The sequence below is a fragment of the Gigantopelta aegis genome, chromosome 10 (assembly GCF_016097555.1).
Source record: "Gigantopelta aegis isolate Gae_Host chromosome 10, Gae_host_genome, whole genome shotgun sequence".
NCBI lineage: Eukaryota > Metazoa > Mollusca > Gastropoda > Neomphalida > Peltospiridae > Gigantopelta > Gigantopelta aegis.
Genome location: NC_054708.1, coordinates 18,068,696 through 18,083,051, shown reverse-complemented (window position 1 = coordinate 18,083,051; position 14,356 = coordinate 18,068,696). Strand labels below are relative to the sequence as shown.

At 38.6% G+C, this 14,356-nt stretch overlaps 1 protein-coding gene across 2 annotated transcripts in view; it reads right to left on the bottom strand.

The window, feature by feature from the left end:
* Window positions 1-8,050, bottom strand: part of LOC121384205 (sideroflexin-1-like) — a 33,595-nt gene extending 25,545 nt beyond the window's left edge. Inside the window, exon 1 of one of the 2 annotated variants that reach the window (XM_041514481.1) lies at window positions 7,990-8,050. The gene's annotated coding sequence lies outside the window, so the exon portion shown is untranslated. Of the gene's footprint in view, window positions 1-6,450; window positions 6,525-7,989 lie in introns of those variants that run through there. The other variant, XM_041514480.1, reaches the window with a different exon arrangement.
* Between the last annotated feature and the right edge of the window lie 6,306 nt (window positions 8,051-14,356).

Genomic DNA, 14,356 nt, shown 5'->3' with positions numbered 1-14,356 from the left:
GTTACGTGCTTGTGATTAAAAAGGAGAGGTTACGTGCTTGTGATTAAAAAGAAGAGGTGGATGGGAAGGGGATTAAACTATGTGCAACAACTTGTTTATCAGTCATGAACCTTAGCCTTAGGCTGAGTATGATTGATAGACTACTTATGTAACATGTGACAATAATTTAGCATTGCTAAATGCGTAATTCAAACCAGAATCTACAAATGTCATTATTCTTGACACGTACATTTGTTAATGATTGGTATTGGTAACTCAAGCACGTACCATCAGAAGCGACTCAAATTCCACGAGATCTTGCTCACAAAAATTAAACATTATCACATGCAAAATTGAGGGCCGTAAAACTAACTTACACTATCTTCAATAATTAGACTCTAGTAACTCCTTGTTGTGTTTACAGGAACATGTTCTTTGGGACTTCGAAAAACATGAACTTGATCAAATACTCCCTAACATGGATAATCACACTCGGTGTCATCACACAAGTAACCCAATATCAGCGTTTACATTACCAAAGAGTAGAGCTGGTGTATCCATCCTATGGCCTAAAAAATAGTCGAACTTTAATCAGAAGCTTAATGTTGGGAATGAAAGAATAATAGCTGTAACTATCACTGCATCAGTCAGACTGTGTCTTATCAATACCTATTTGCCAACACACAATCAGTCAGTTAAGTCACATGAAGAATATCTTGAATGTCTGGATATTCTACACAATATCATACAAACATACGGAAGCATTGATGAGGTTATCATATATGGGGATCTAAATGGTACCTCCTTTCGGCTAGCAGTGTTTCTGCCAGAAAGACATTTTTGGGTATGACACTATGGAATTGAATGCAACCACAATGAACAGGGGATATGGAGGGCCTCTCCCAGAAAGAAAATGGGTTATGTTTAGGGTTAGAGTTAAGAAAATCATACAGTAATGATAAAGAGTCATTCATTTTGTCAAAAGGTTAACTTTAAAAAAGAAAATCTGCAAAACATTTAAGTATGGCGCCATACCCGTTTTACCCTCTGGCAGAAACTCTGGCTAGGGATCATAACAAACATGACAAGTGTGTGAGCGAACACAATTTTAACATACCAATTAGCAACAAGTCTACATTCATACATCATAATCACTTAAATGGCATGTCCCAATCACAGACTGACAGAAGCAACTTGTCTCAGACTATATCTTTGTCAGTGATCCGATAAACCTTTCAGCACATGTACCTGTAAGAGCCAGACTAAATGTATGTACTCCATATCAGAAATATAACAGTAACAAAAAACTAAGCAATATCTCTATCCGTAAGCTACAGTGGGAAAATGCAGACATTGAAAATTTAATACAACACTTGAGGCCAATCTGGCATTAAACTTCCATGAGAAGGGCAGTGATCCATCAACAAAGACCCTGACAGCACTACAGAAAGCTGCAACAACATCAGTACCATTTAAACTTATCATTCCCAAGGGACCTAAGTGGAAAAATTCGCCCAGTGTTAAAATAGTTCAAAACCAATTAAGTCCGATTACTCAGCATGGCTTAAAGCTGGGAGGCCCAGTGTCTGGAGAGTTATACCTTCAAAAACAAATGTCTAAAAAACTATGGTGTCAGCAAGTTAGGTTGGATAAATGTCTAAAAAAAGGGACTTCTAGAACCAAATAATGTTTAATCCAATTTCCAAGCTATTTTACAGACTTATTGCTAGAAATAAATTTGTTCGGTCTGAAACTGCATGCAATACATATAAATGAGAAAATCATTTCTCTCAAAATAGACAACGTAAAAGTTTTGCATCTTATTATGAAGACTTGGCAGTCCCACAAGACTACAATTATGACAATAAATTTAAATCTCTGTGTAATATTAGGCATGATATTATTAGTGACATGTATTTGGAGAAACCGGCATCAATGAGTCCAGTCACCAGTGACGAAGTTCAGTGTGCAATTAGTAAGTTAAATACCAGAAAAGCTTCAGATAAATTCAGCATATCATCTGAGCACTTCCAGCTAATCAGTGTTAATACCGTATCTATGTGACACTTTCAGTGAAATCTTTAGTAGTTGCAAGGTCTCAGATTCATTCAGATGTAGCATTCTTACACCTGTTCTGATGAGGGGCAATGACTGTACATCAACTGATAGTTACAGAGGTATCACTTTTATTGCTGTGAATATGTACTACGAGGCAGAATAAAAACCCATCAGAGTAGTTTGCAATATGGCTTTAGTAAAAGTCTCTCACCAACAAGGGGCAGGATGTAGCTCAGTGGTAAAGCACACCTGGTGTAACAAAGGCCATGGTATGTACTATCCTGTCTGTGGGATGGTGCATATAAAAGATCCCTTGCTACTAATCAAAAAGAAGTGGTGACAGCAGGTGTTTCTTCTCTCAATATCTGTGTGGTACTTAACCATATGTCCGACGCCATATAACCATAAATAAAATGTGTTGAGTGCATCATTAAATAAAACATTCCGTTCCTTTCCTCACCAACAATGGCTTAGCTTACTTGTATCTGAGGTCAATGCAGAATTGAGAAATACATCTGGCAATATATATCTAGTGACATTAGACACCCAAAAAGCATTTAATGTTGTTGATCACATCATTTTATTAGACAAGCTGTATTACTGCTACATTTACACCCAAGTAAAAGCAAGGTAATTACTAATGACAAAACTAATAGTCTAGAATACTGGATTATAGATGATAATGAAATAAGTGCTAGTGAACAGACAATCTACTTGCGATTAATCTGTGTGACTTCCGGTGAATCTAATTTAAACACTAGTGATCGTATTAATAATTAGTTTGGCAAGAACAATTTAGTCTCATTAATACTGGCCTAGATGGTACAAATGGTCTTAACACAAAAATATCATATACAGTGTTTTTGCCACAAAGAAATGTTTGGGTATGGTGCTATGGAATTGCATCAACCACAGTCAACAGGGGGTATGGGGGGTCTCCCCCCCCCTCCCCCTGAAAGAAAATGGGTTAAGTTTAGGGTTAGTATTGAGAAAATCATACAGTAATGATAACAGTAATTAATTTTGTCAAAAGGTTAACTTTAAAATCAAATCTGCAAAAACATTTAGGTATAGCACCATACCCATTTTACTCTCTGGTAGAAACCCTGATATAAGATTTACCAAGCACATGTACTACCAAGACTCCTGTTTGGATTGGAAGTACTGCAGCTGAGTAGCTCAGATTTGGAGAGCTTACAGAGATTCCATCACAATAGTCTACAAATGTTCCAGTCTCTTCCACACTGGACTGCTATTGGTGTACTCCATCTCCTCCATGCGCATAACACATACCTGCAGAGCTTCACAGAAGACAACTCAGTTTTCTGTATCTTGTGTTAAGCTGCAACAATACTACTCTCCAAGAACTAGAGATCAGACAAACTGCTATTAATATGAATAATCCTCGATCTTTCTTTTGTCGAACATTGGAACGCTATCAGTTACCCAATTTTAATGAACTGTTTGACTATCTTCCAACAAAATTGGTGTGGAAAAGAATAGTCACTAAATAAATAAATCTTTTTTAGATAAATAAATTTATTGCTGAACTCATAGAAAAATCTATTTTGAGTATGATGAATTTGTCCTCTCTGTGTACACATCATATCTGGGACTCATTGGAATCAACAGTGACTGAAGTTTGGAAAAAAGCCACCAGAGCGCGAATGATAACAGGAACCCATATGCTTCAAACAAACAAAAGCAAATTCAGTCACTATCAGATAGATCCAAACTTCCGACTATGTCGTATTGAAAATAAAAACATTGTTCATGTACTAACCCGGTGTCCTGAATACCATTCATTAAGAAAACGTTATATGCGAGTGGGAGTGCGAATAATTTTTACATGCTCATATACCACTAGAGTTTCGAGCATGTCCATCCCGGGGCCGGTCTCTGGATAGCCAGGGGCTTGTCCCGGGACAGAAAAAAAATAAGTGGACAATTTTGAAATTTACATCCAAAAATTAAATAGTGGGCCTTTAAAATTTTGATGCGCATCTCTAATTAATATAATTAATAAAGAAAATTCTACTAATTAAACTTGATCGATAGATTAGATCGGGTGGTCAAAAAGAAATTAGATAAGATCAGTGGCCTGACTCGGGATGGAGGGGGGGGGGGGGGGGGGGGGGGGGGGGGGGGGGGGGGAGGTAGAGTTGAAAATGGGCAGAATTTTGAAAATAGCAATTAGTACAAAAGTCAATAGAATTTAAAAAAAAAAAAAAAAAGTTACAAGCCAAAACTAAAAAGAATTGACTGCTCGGTCGATTTTTAAGACCTCTTTTGTTAGAATTTGTTTTCAATTATTACATTCGATCTGCAAAAGGTATGCTACATTTTTGTGCCTCTGTTGTAGTGAATAATATTCATAATCCATTCATAATAATTGTAAATAATTTTGAGCATTTTAGAAGGACAGTCCAAAAATAAATAAGAGAAAGAAGAGAGGATCGGACTATTTAATAATATTAAAAAAAGAAAGTAATTTCGACAAACTTTTGAGATGCCGGATCCGTCTGAACGAGAGAGAGAATCAGACTAGGGTATAGTTCAGTTGTCATGGACGTTATATGCCAAACATTAATAGAGAGCTAATAAAGTTACTAGGTATCACCACGTGGAATCAAGAATGTAAAAACAAAATTTGTCCAATACACATCTGTATCAGTAACTGATTCGCCTGTCTATAGAACTATGTGATAAAATACATTTGAAAAGAATCACTGCATTAAGAGTGTAATGGCTTCTTGTACTTCAATCTCAATCTATAGTCTGTCCCGCATAGAACACCTTTTTTCAGATAAAATTTATTACAAGTTATTTATTTCTGAGCCGACTGATTTGTAAATTGCAAACAAAAATAGTAAGGTGGGTTTTTTTGTGGGTTTTTTTTTTTTGGGGGGGGGGTATTTCAAAAATACTTTAACTTTTCTTCTTATGTCAAACCAAACTGAAATTATTTAAGAAAAACAGTTTTATAGAATGATGGGATGGACTATAAATCTATAAGTCCGTCCCACAAGGAACGTCTTTTTCATGCTATGAAATGTACCATCGACGTCCCAAACTGCGTTCACCTAACGACAAAAACACGAATACGATATTTACGGAAATATTATTTTACATTTTTCAGCTACGATACGTGAAAAAAAATAGATTGCAATCAATTAACGTAAAAAATCAACAATGTGGATGTAACACAAATCCATTCTAGTAAACAAAAGTGAAACACCCTCCGGTAAACAGGGAAGAATGTGACGTTTCTAACTTCAGGCGCATGCGTTTGCAAAAAGTATCGTAACACAAATGTGCGGTTCGTCATTTTCCATTTTTAAGGCCACTACATGAAAAAATATATGTTTCTTAACTATGCACAGTTGACGAACACTTAGTTAAATATTTTTTTAAACGGATAAATTCAATTTGTCAAGCGTTCTGGTCCGGTCCGCGTTTTATCAACACACATCGCTAAAACTTGATAACAAAATACTGATAGGCATTACATTTATACCAGTGAATAGTTTGTAAAATATTTTTTTTTTTTGAATTGATTCATAATTAACACAATTTATACACTCAAAATTATTTACAATTATTATGAATGGATTATGAATATTATTCACTACAACAGAGGCACAAAAATGTAGCATACCTTTTGCAGATCGAATGTAATAATTGAAAACAAATTCTAACAACAGGGGTCTTAAAAATCTTAAAAATCAAATGCTTTGGCCTTGTTGATCTGGCACATGTGAGGTCATGTGACACACACCGAATGTTAATTCATCTTTCTCCATTTTAAGTCAATTTCTACGAGCCATGTGGACCCCATATTAGTAATTTTAAGGAATAAACAAAAACGACTTAGTAAAATTAATGGTTTTAGGAGTTTGTTAAGTTTTGTATTTAGATACTTACTTTTCTGAACGTTATTGTTTATGAAAATGTTCCTGAACTGTGAAAAAAAAACCTCATAAATGAACGTCATGCCGATGACAACAAATAGGATGTTGACTGCGCTAACCCTGCACGAGAAAACAAAGTGAACGGAATTTGAAGCATAACGCAGTTAGGGACGTTGACGATACTACACATTATTTATTAATGAGCCGATTGATTTGTAAACTGCACACAAAAATAGTATTTTCCTGTTATTTCCAAAACACTTTTATTTTTCTTCTTATGTTAAACTAAACTGAAATTATGTACAAAAAAACATTTGTATAGAATAATGGGACAGACTATCTATAAATCTCATTCCAAATGGAAAAGCTATTCACCGATTTATACACATTCCAATGAAATTGTTTACTATATCTACAAGGACATAGTCCTTGGTGCATTTGTAGAGAAGTGGTTCAATACGGAGAAGAAGAAGATAACTAGAAAATAGCATGTTCTGCAAACCTGTCAGTATGTTATCATATAAACTCAATTCAAGTCAGCAAAACGGAAGGACACATGGCAGAGGTAAAGGTCATTTGTTGGAGGCGTCGACTCATTTGTGATCGTTGATTGGCTATACAATTCTGTTAGCGTAAATTCCTCCCATTTTTCTAGTATAATGAACCCTTAGCAGCGCATCCACTAGGCACCCTCCCCGTCCCACTTTAAAAAGTTTGTGTTGTATATTGTGGATGATGAATTAAAACATTTCATTAAAAAGTGGGGGAGGGGGGAATCAACAAATTAAAATTAAAAAACCCCACAAAAAAACAACTAAACATAATTTAAATAAATAAATAAATAAAATAAATAACCACAAGCTGCATATTTCCGAACTGTGAGCTGTAACCATATAAACTATCAATCTACAGCTAAAATGTGAGAGATGTTTCTACATAAATAAATTACATGAGTATTATATAAATATAAGCTGATGGGAAAATGTCAGATATGTGTACAGGAAGCCACATGACTCATAGACAAATACGTGAATTTGTTACAGACGGGGGGGGGGGGGGGGGGGGGGGGGGGCAGGATGTAGCCCAGTGGTAAAGCACTTGTTTGATGGGCGGTCAGTCTGGGATCGATCTCTGTCTGTGGCCCAGTGGGCTATTTCTCGTTCCAGCCAGTGCACCACGACTGGTATATAAATTAAGGCTGTGGTGTGTACTGTCCTGTGTCTGGAAAAGTGCATATCAAAGATCCCTTGCAGCTTTTTTTTTTTTTTTTTTTGTGATAAGAGTATGTGGCGACAGCAAGTCTTCTCACTGAAAAAACATTCCTTTGTTTCTTTGGATGTCAGAATAAGTGACAGTTTTATCTTGACTAGATGACAGGGTCTATAAATTAATATTCACTGGATTTAGTGGTGTAGTGGTAAAGCCATCAGACTTAAGGCTTGTATGTTCTGGGTTCACTTCTCGGTACCGGCTCATACCCAGAGCTAGTTTAACAATTCAATGGGTAGGTGTAAGACCATTACACTGACTTCTCTCTCACTGACCACCAACAACTAATGCACTGTCCAGGGAAAAACAGTCCAGATAGCCAAGTTGTGTGCCCAGGACAGTGTGCTTCAACCTTAATTGACTATAAGCACAAAAATAAGTATAAATGAAATAAATAAGTCCTGAGCTCACACCTCCGGCTAATGGTTAGTGAGAGATAAGCCGTGTAGTGGTCTTACATCTCCATACTCATTTTAGGTTGATTTTCATTTTATTTCTTTTTCATGTTCAAACATCCAGTTAAGGTTAAAGCACGCTGTTCTAGGTACACACCTAAGCTATCTGGATTGTCCAGGACAGTGGGTTAGTGGCTAGTGAGAGGGAAGTTGGTGTAGTGGCTGTACACCTACTCATTGAGTTGTTAAAACTTGTTCTGGGTAGGAGCTGGTACCGAGATGGGAACCCAGTACCTATCAACCATCAATCTGATGGCTTAATCACTGAGACCAGTTCTGGGTTAAGAAAGTACAAGGGTGTGTATCTCAGTACTTACCAGCTTTGATGTCAACAAACATAACACGTCATCATGGCTGCTTACGTATCCTATCCTATCCTCCATAGTTACGTTACAACTCAGACATACACAGATAATGTAGTGTGTAAAGCAACGCAATGATGCATGACCCCTTACCTCCTGACACAGCACTTTAATATACATGATGCACAACAACAGTGTAATTCTTTGTTATCTTTTTTATGTTGTTATGATTAGGTTTCATAGATGTGTACTATGTAATGGTCTTAAGTTGTTACTGGAAGGAAGGAAGGAAATGTTATATTTAACGACACACTCAACATATTTTATTTATGGTTATATGGTGTCAAACATATGGTGATGGACCACACAGATATTGAGAGAGGAAACCCACTGTCACCACTTCATGGGCTACTCTTTTCGATTTAGTAGTAAGGGATCTTTTATATGCACCATCCCACAGACAGGATAGCACATACCGCTGCCTTTGATATACCAGTCGTGGTGCACTGGCTGGAGCAACGGAGATTGATCCTAGATCGACCGCGCATCAAGTTAACGCTTTACCACTGGGCTAAGTTGTTATTGTTACATACATTAGGTAATAGTCTAAATCTGGTATTGGGTATGGGTACTCTTTTAACGCGCCCCTATCCACTTAAGGTTCAGGCATGCCCATCCCGGGTTCGGCCTCTGACTTCGCCAGTGACCGATGCCGGGATGGGAGGGGGTGGAGTATTGTGTTCATGATTTAAACATCTGTAATATTTATACATGTGTGTATCATATGATTGAACAGGTTTCTGAATGAAGAATGCCAAAAATTACCCATGGATACTAAAATGGCACTTTATTCAGGTGAGACTCTGAACGGTACATATTGACTGACCTTAATGGTGGTGTTGTTAAGTCATCAGACGTATAAGGCTGGTAGGTACTGGGTTCACAACCTAGTACCGATTTGCATCCAGAGCAAGTTTTCCAACTCTGTAAGACCACTACACTGACTTCTCTCTCACTAACCCCTAACAACTAACCACTAACCCACTGTCCAGAACAGACAGCCCAGATGTTAATTTTTTTCAACTTATTTTCATGCTTATATCCAATTAAGGTTCAAGCATGCTGTCCTGGGCACACACCTCAGCTATCTGGGCTGTCTGTCCAGGACAGTGGGTTAGTTATTAGTTGTTAGTTGGTTAGTGAGAGAAAAGAAGGTGTGGTGGCCTAACACCTACCCATTGGACCCTTAAGAACTCGCTCTAGGTTGGAGCTGGTACCGGGTTGTGAACCCTGTACCTACCAGCGTCTAGTCCGATGGCTTAACCACTGCACCACTGAGGCCTGTAGCCCAGATGTATGCCTAGAACAGGGCGCTTGATCCTCACTTGGATATAAGCACAAAAATAAGTATAAATCAAATCAAATCAAATGTACATACTAATAGCTCAGTCGTAGAATGCTTGCCTGAGGTGTGATAGGTCACAGGATCGATTACTCTCAACAGACTTGTGCATGGCAGGACTTAGCTTAGTCAGTAGAGCGCTTGCTTCGTTGTAAGATTCTCGCTCTAGCCAGTGCACCACAACTGGTATATCAAAGGCTGTGGTATGTGCTATTCTGTCTGTGCATATAAAAGATCCCTTGCTACTAATGGAAAAATGTAGCGGGTTTCATCTCTATGACTTTGTCAAAATTACCATATGTTTGACATCCAATAGCTGATAATTAATAAATCAATGTGCTCTAGTGGTGTCATTAAACAAAACAAACTTTTTTTCGTTGTAAGAGTGATCCCTCTTGGTGGACCCATTTTCCATTTCCCCCCCTCCCCCATCCCCATCAGTACCCAACAACTAATATATCAAAAGCTGTGGTATGTGCTGTCATATGTGTGGAATAGTTCTTCTAAAAGATCACTGGTTTCTTCTAAAAACTCTGTCAGAATTACCAATGTTTGACATGCAACAGCCAATGGATAAATTAGTGTGCTCCACAAACAAACTTTAATTTTCAATACACTCAGATGTTTTCCCATTCCAACCAGTGGCCAATAGCTGGTACATCAAAGGCCATAGTATGTGCTGTCCTGTCTATAACAAAATGTAGCTGGTTTCTTCTAAAAACTATATGTCAGAATTACCAATGTTTGACATGCAACAGCCAATGGATAACAGTTTTAGTTTTACCGGCCTTGGTGGCGTCGTGGCAGGCCATCGGTCTACAGGCTGGTAGGTACTGGGTTCAGATCCCAGTCGAGGCATGGGATTTTTAATCCAGATACCGAGTGAGTGCTCCGCAAGGCTCAATGGGTAGGTGTAAACCACTTGCACCGACCAGTGATCCATAACTGGTTCAACAAAGGCCATGGTTTGTGCTATCCTGACTGTGGGAAGCGCAAATAAAAGATCCCTTGCTGCTAATCGGAAGAGTAGCCCATGTAGTGGCGACAGCGGGTTTCCTCTCAAAATCTGTGTGGTCCTTAACCATATGTCTGATGCCATATAACCGTAAATAAAATGTGTTGAGTGCGTCGTTAAATAAAACACTTTTTTTTTCTTTTTTCCAATGGATAAATCAGTGTGTTCCACAAACAAACTTTAATTTTCAATACACTCAGATGTTTTCCCATTCCAACCAGTGGCCAATAGCTGGTACATCAAAGGCCATAGTATGTGCTGTCCTGTCTATAACAAAATGCAAGGGAAAGATCCCCTTTTTTAAGTAGGAGTAGCCTACACGTGACTGTGGGATTCGTCTTTCATTCTGTAGACCATAATACACATTAAACAACAAATATCACAGTTAAAATTTGCTGGTGTTGCAAAACAAACATTCCTTTCCTTTATTTTTAGTATTTAAACTATACACCTGGAAATGAATTAGGCACCACCTAATTAAGAAGGCAAAAAGACTTCTAGAAATAATTGTCCACATCGTGGCAGGCCATCGGTCTACAGGCTGGTAGGTACTGGGTTCAGATCCCAGTCGAGGCATGGGATTTTTAATCCAGATACCGAGTGAGTGCTCCGCAAGGCTCAATGGGTAGGTGTAAAACCACTTGCACCGACCAGTGATCCATAACTGGTTCAACAAAGGCCATGGTTTGTGCTATCCTGACTGTGGGAAGCGCAAATAAAAGATCCCTTGCTGCTAATCGGAAGAGTAGCCCATGTAGTGGCGACAGCAGGTTTCCTCTCAAAATCTGTGTGGTCCTTAACCATATGTCTGATGCCATATAATCGTAAATAAAATGTGTTGAGTGCATCGTTAAATAAAACACTTTTTTTTTTTTTTTCCAATGGATAAATCAGTGTGTTCCACAAACAAACTTTAATTTTCAATACACTCAGATGTCTTCCCATTCCAACCAGTGGCCAATAGCTGGTACATCAAAGGCCATAGTATGTGCTGTCCTGTCTATAACAAAATGCAAGGGAAAGATCCCCTTTTTTAAGTAGGAGTAGCCTACATGTGACTGTGGGATTCCTCTTTCATTCTGTAGACCATAATACACATTAAACAACAAATATCACAGTTAAAATTTGCTGGTGTTGCAAAACAAACATTCCTTTCCTTTATTTTTAGTATTTAAACTATACACCTGGAAATGAATTAGGCACCACCTAATTAAGAAGGCAAAAAGGCTTGGTGGCGTCGTGGCAGGCCATCGGTCTACAGGCTGGTAGGTACTGGGTTCAGATCCCAGTCGAGGCATGGGATTTTTAATCCAGATACCGAGTGAGTGCTCCGCAAGGCTCAATGGGTAGGTGTAAACCACTTGCACCGACCAGTGATCCATAACTGGTTCAACAAAGGCCATGGTTTGTGCTATCCTGACTGTGGGAAGCACAAATAAAAGATCCCTTGCTGCTAATCGGAAGAGTAGCCCATGTAGTGGCGACAGCGGGTTTCCTCTCAAAATCTGTGTGGTCCTTAACCATATGTCTGATGCCATATAACGTAAATAAAATGTGTTGAGTGCGTCGTTAAATAAAACACTTTTTTTTTTTTTTTCCAATGGATAAATCAGTGTGTTCCACAAACAAACTTTAATTTTCAATACACTCAGATGTTTTCCCATTCCAACCAGTGGCCAATAGCTGGTACATCAAAGGCCATAGTATGTGCTGTCCTGTCTATAACAAAATGCAAGGGAAAGATCCCCTTTTTTAAGTAGGAGTAGCCTACACGTGACTGTGGGATTCGTCTTTCATTCTGTAGACCATAATACACATTAAACAACAAATATCACAGTTAAAATTTGCTGGTGTTGCAAAACAAACATTCCTTTCCTTTATTTTTAGTATTTAAACTATACACCTGGAAATGAATTAGGCACCACCTAATTAAGAAGGCAAAAAGACTTCTAGAAATAATTGTCCACATCGTGGCAGGCCATCGGTCTACAGGCTGGTAGGTACTGGGTTCAGATCCCAGTCGAGGCATGGGATTTTTAATCCAGATACCGAGTGAGTGCTCCGCAAGGCTCAATGGGTAGGTGTAAACCACTTGCACCGACCAGTGATCCATAACTGGTTCAACAAAGGCCATGGTTTGTGCTATCCTGACTGTGGGAAGCGCAAATAAAAGATCCCTTGCTGCTAATCGGAAGAGTAGCCCATGTAGTGGCGACAGCAGGTTTCCTCTCAAAATCTGTGTGGTCCTTAACCATATGTCTGATGCCATATAATCGTAAATAAAATGTGTTGAGTGCATCGTTAAATAAAACACTTTTTTTTTTTTTTTCCAATGGATAAATCAGTGTGTTCCACAAACTTTAATTTTCAATACACTCAGATGTTTTCCCATTCCAACCAGTGGCCAATAGCTGGTACATCAAAGGCCATAGTATGTGCTGTCCTGTCTATAACAAAATGCAAGGGAAAGATCCCCTTTTTTAAGTAGGAGTAGCCTACACGTGACTGTGGGATTCGTCTTTCATTCTGTAGACCATAATACACATTAAACAACAAATATCACAGTTAAAATTTGCTGGTGTTGCAAAACAAACATTCCTTTCCTTTATTTTTAGTATTTAAACTATACACCTGGAAATGAATTAGGCACCACCTAATTAAGAAGGCAAAAAGGCTTCTAGAAATAATTGTCCACATCAACAGAGTTTTTACCTGATACTGAGAGTTTTTACTTATTCTATATTTTCGAGATATTTACAGAGATGACATGAATCAATTACTTATAAGAAGCACATCAGTGTAATTCCAGATCAATAGTTAATTACTATTCATTGTCATGCATATTTACGGTTTCTGTCATTTACTTTTGAATAAATTAAAATGTTGATGCAATGACAATCTCACTTACATTGATTTCAGTGGGCGAGGTATCATAATTTTATGTCTAGAGGATCTGTTGAAATTTCGTCTAAACATACAGGTTTTTAAAAAAGGGTAGGTGTACGGGCTTGGCTAGAGGAGGCCATTGCCCAACCTCTTGCCCCCCCCCCCCCCCCACCTCCCATCACCTTTTATAGATGCACATCAGCCCCATAACATGACACATAAACAGTGTGTGTGCGCCCCTTCTCCAATGTTAATTGTCTGGCTAACTAAATGGATGGGTCAATCTGACTAAAATCAACTCCACTGGTCTCTATATTAGCTCGGCCATTTACCTTTCGACCGACCGTTCAAAATTGCGCCAAATTCCCTCAATCAAAATTGCGCACCCTTTTCTCTTTGGCATTTAACTGCTCCATTCAAATTCCATAGCACCACCACCACCCCCACCCGCCTGCTACCGATTTGATCGGGCTGCTGGTGCTCCCGTGCACCTGCCAGTGCAGGCGGTCCCTCCTCTCCCTCCCCCTCACCTTTCCTGTCATGCTACATTTTTCCATTAGTAGCAAGGGATCTTTTATATGCACCAACCCACAGACAGGATAGCCTTTGATATACCAGTCGTCGTGCACTGGCTGGAACAAGAAATAGCCCAATGGGCCCACTGATGGGGGTCGATCCTAGACCAACTGTGCATCACGCGAGTGCTTTACAACTGAGCTACGTCCCAGCCCTCAATATGTTTCAAGAATAGTTCAATATATATATAGTGATAGTGTACAATTACATTATATTATGTAAACCACCGCGGAACAATTATCCATAACAATTTTGGCACATCTGAACAGCTGCTGCAGGAACAGGAAGAAGTGAAAGCCTCATTCGAGTGACTGCATCAAGTAGACTGCAGTGTAGTGTGAACACACTGATATCTGATGGTCTGAACGTGACCAGCTCCGCACACACTTCCTCAAAACTATTGTTATGTGTTTTATTTATATACTTTTGTATAGCATTGCATGATTACACTAGACTAGGCTCAAATGAAAATGAAATAATGCACTGGCGTAGGAAGTGAGGGG